Here is a 3,954-nt window from a genome sequence, read left to right as displayed (position 1 = left end):
GAACACTTATCTTGTCCCGAATATTGATCATCTGGAAGCTGTCTAGAGCTGTGCAGACAGACAAATGCTCTCCGTCAGTCACCATACCTTGAACGTTTTGCTTCTATGGGCATCGACACGTTAAAGCTTTAGGTCTAGGATATGCAGTCCATCACCCCTCTTCCTCCGTCTTCCACTGCATTGTCTCCTCCCATACATACATGCATGCATACATACATACATACCATGTGTCACAGCCATAAAAGTAATAAAATAATGACAAGTTCCAGCACGTAGATAAAATAAAATTTTGCTTAGCTACCTAAATACAAATATATCTATCTTCGTCAGAGACTAAAAATGTTGACAGCTGGATCGGGATTCGAAGCAAGGGAGAGCATAACAAAAAGAAACCATATAAGGAGTTACCTCCCTTGACAGTAAAATCTTTTATTCTGAAACCAGTGGAGTTCTAGTCTATCGTAACAGCCTCTAATAGACGAAAACTTTCTATTATCAAAATATACACTGAAACAGCTCTGAATACACGAGCACCCAACACATATATAGCTCCAACATCGAATCCAATACTTTAGACCATTACGAAAATCCAACCAATCCTACTAACACTAATCAGATTACTGACCTCCACCACAAATACAGATAGGATAAATAATAACAACGATAAAAATAATAACATAGACCAATCTACCCCTATCTCTAACCTCTCCCTAGACATATATATATATATATATATATATATATATATATATATATATATATATATATATATGTACACACACAAATATATTTTATCTTTCGATGGTTTTTTTTTTTCAGCCTGAGGTTGAGGTCATGCTGGAGTACTGTCTTTCAGTTTGGGTTCTTTTCTGTGCTGTTTTTGATGAAGTAGCTAGTTGGACGGAGCTGCGCTTCTTTGTGTCTCCTGCCGCAATGTGACCACTAAGTTTGCGTTTGTTTGGCAGAATGTTGGACAATTGCGGTCCTTTGAAACCTACATTGTTACAGTTTATATATATTTTCTTTTACTCTTTTACTTGTTTCAGTCATTTGACTGCGGTCAACAAATCGAACCCAGAACTTATTCTTTGTAAGCTTAGTATTTATTCTATCGGTCTCTTTTACCGAACCGCTATGTTACGGGAACGTCAACACACCAAAATCGGTTGTCAAAGCGATAGTGAGGGGGATAAACACAGACACACAAACACATACATACATACATACATATATATATATATATATATATTTATATATAAAATTTGAAGTTAAGCAACAAAAATTCAATAGGTTATAGCAGTACGTATATGTACAAGCTCCATTTATTCATGTAGTGAGAACACACCTCCAGCTATGGTGACAACAACAACAACAACAACAATAATGAGAGAAAAGAAATCCAAATTTATGCTACTATCATTTTGATAACGAACATTTTTTTATTCTATAGCACATATATAGATATTTAATATAAACAATATGTGTAACATATGCAATAGAATAAAGCATAATAAAATAAAATTATTATTGTTCATTCACTTCTGTGGGCATCATTATTTGAAACACAATTGACTTCAGAAATAGACACGCGATGCAAGATGAATTTTTAGTTGTTGACTCCATTCAAATAGACAAAATGTATGCAATCCTTCATGAGCGATCTTCCATGAAATGTCAAAAAGGATATATTTTAACTGATCAAGGAAAAATAAATAAAAAACAAAATTCAGTTAGAACTTTTCAAAGTTCATTTATTATTATGGCCAGGTTCCAGCAACAAAGTCCACCTGCCACATTTTTCGGTCCATCATCACTACCTCAAGGTTCTGGATACAGTTCAGACCAGTATCTGCAATCAAGTTATCAATGTAAGAGTGACAACGTTTTCCTCTTTTTACATCACCACCAAATGAGTTCAACATGACCAAATGAGTTCAGCCCTTGTCATAATTTCTTTGTCAGTGTCCATGTTTCACTGTCGTATAATAGCACTGATTCGGCAGTTGCAATGAACTGCTTGATTTTGATTTGCCTGGGCAAGTTGGAGTTCCAGACCATAAACATTCACATCATCAAAATCTTGAAGCTATGAGATAATACATGATTAATTCAAAACAATGTGAATAAACAAGCTCTACATGTGATAGAGCAATGTGAATGCTAAAGGGTTAATGCTATTGCAATTGTATATACCAGGCTGAGCAGCTTTTTGCAATACAAAGGAATGTTTTATTCACTGTTTCCTATATATTGGAGGTGACAAATTTCCACTACATGTCATTGGCAAGGACTAATAAGACTGAAATGTACCTGGCGTTCTCATTATTGGCTGGTGGGACAACTTTTCATTTCTCTCTGATTTATTGAGTTTTTAAACACACAACATCCATAAGAGATAAGTTATCTTGGATGAATACTGCAGTAAATTGCCTATCAACAATGTATATACTTTAAGGATGATCCATACATGGCTATTTTTAATTCAATACTGCTTCATTTGAAAATACCATATGTATGTGTGTATCTACACATACATGGTAAGATGTAACACCATCAAATTTTAACATCAAACAGCTCAGTTATTACAAGCAAATACATTCACTCAGTTGGGATAGTAGCATCACATAGCTTTGCTTGGTTTGAGGCAATAGTAGAAGACATTTGTAGGACTTAAGCTGAAACCACATGGTAAGTGAGCAAGCTTCTTAACTGCATAGCCATGGTTGTGCTTATAAGTATTTTTAATGTTTTAGCTTCAAGTCAGTACTGATCAAGGAGCCTAGAAGCAAAGGCATTACATCGATGATTGTCCCAATGTGTCTCCCATTTTTAAGATAGGGTTTAACTTGTGGGAGATATGACTACTACTTCCTACAGACTGAGTAGATAGTAGACAGTGATGAGACAAAATTCCAAGTTTTGGAGGTCTGCTTGTGAAAATGTGAGCGTGTGTGTGTGCGTGCGCACGCACATGTGTATGTGTGTAATATGTCATAAAAATAACTCTTCCTAATCTCTGAAAAAAAAAATTGCTTATTTGAAGCACTTCTCCATTAAATTCTTCAGCCACAATGTATTCCTTGACTTTTCTATTACCATTATAACGTTAAAAGAATTTCTACCTGAAATCTTGTTCAGATATCTTCAATATAACATAACTCTACCAATTTTTCTTATTCTGTGTGATGATACCGAAAATATCAACAAATCCTTCATTCATGAATTGGTGGATCTACAACTCCCAACACTAACTCTAATAACACACAGAAGAAAAACGTCTATGACATCATCCAATCTTCAGGAGGAAATTGTCAAATCTCCTTTCAATTACACCTTTATTGTTTAAAAAAAAATACTTTAGGTAATATAGTCTGAGATTCAATGTTTTAATAAAAGATGGAATGCCTTCATTCCTAGATCAGCCATGGATAAACAGCAGCCTGTAGGACTTTCTGAATGGTACACCTAAATGAAAAATTACCTTGAATTTCTTTTCAGAAGTGTGGCTCACCTGATGATAAGCCATGTCTCATGCAGCCTACTTCTCAAAAATGATTACCTGTGTCTGTCCTAGGTCTTCATAATCATGGCTGACCCAGGTTAAAGCAGCAGCACTACAGAAAACATATATTCTTCAGTTTTCTAAGCTATAAAGCAAAGTTTTTTCTCACTATGAAGGGCTTATACACCTAACATTTTGCAACACACTTGTTCACCAAATTCCTCTGGTATTAAAACAATTATTATTCCAAGGTCACATCAAATCTTTCCCCTTCTTATACAACCATGAGGTTTTTGTGCTATTTCTCAAAACATTCAAACAACAAAGGGAATTTAGTAATAAATGAACTATCAGGCAACTCAAGATTTTGATTATTCTTTGAGGTGGTACCAAAAAATTCCCAAACTAGTTCTGTAGCATGCCAATAGAAAGCAGCACACAGTTGTGCGCAC

The 3,954-nt window shown here is 34.9% G+C and overlaps 1 protein-coding gene across 2 annotated transcripts in view; it reads right to left on the bottom strand.

The window, feature by feature from the left end:
* Positions 1-148, bottom strand: part of LOC106872138 (spermatogenesis-associated serine-rich protein 1-like) — a 39,956-nt gene extending 39,808 nt beyond the window's left edge. Inside the window, exon 1 of one of the 2 annotated variants that reach the window (XR_008263465.2) lies at positions 1-148. This exon is cut by the window's left edge and continues 1,119 nt beyond it. The gene's annotated coding sequence lies outside the window, so the exon portion shown is untranslated. The other variant, XM_014919011.3, reaches the window with a different exon arrangement.
* Positions 149-3,954: the final 3,806 nt, after the last annotated feature.

The sequence above is a fragment of the Octopus bimaculoides genome, chromosome 2 (assembly GCF_046866305.1).
Source record: "Octopus bimaculoides isolate indiv1 chromosome 2, ASM4686630v1, whole genome shotgun sequence".
Classification (NCBI taxonomy): Eukaryota; Metazoa; Mollusca; class Cephalopoda; order Octopoda; family Octopodidae; genus Octopus; species Octopus bimaculoides.
Note: the sequence above shows the minus strand (reverse complement) of the source record. Positions and strands in the feature narration are given on the sequence as shown.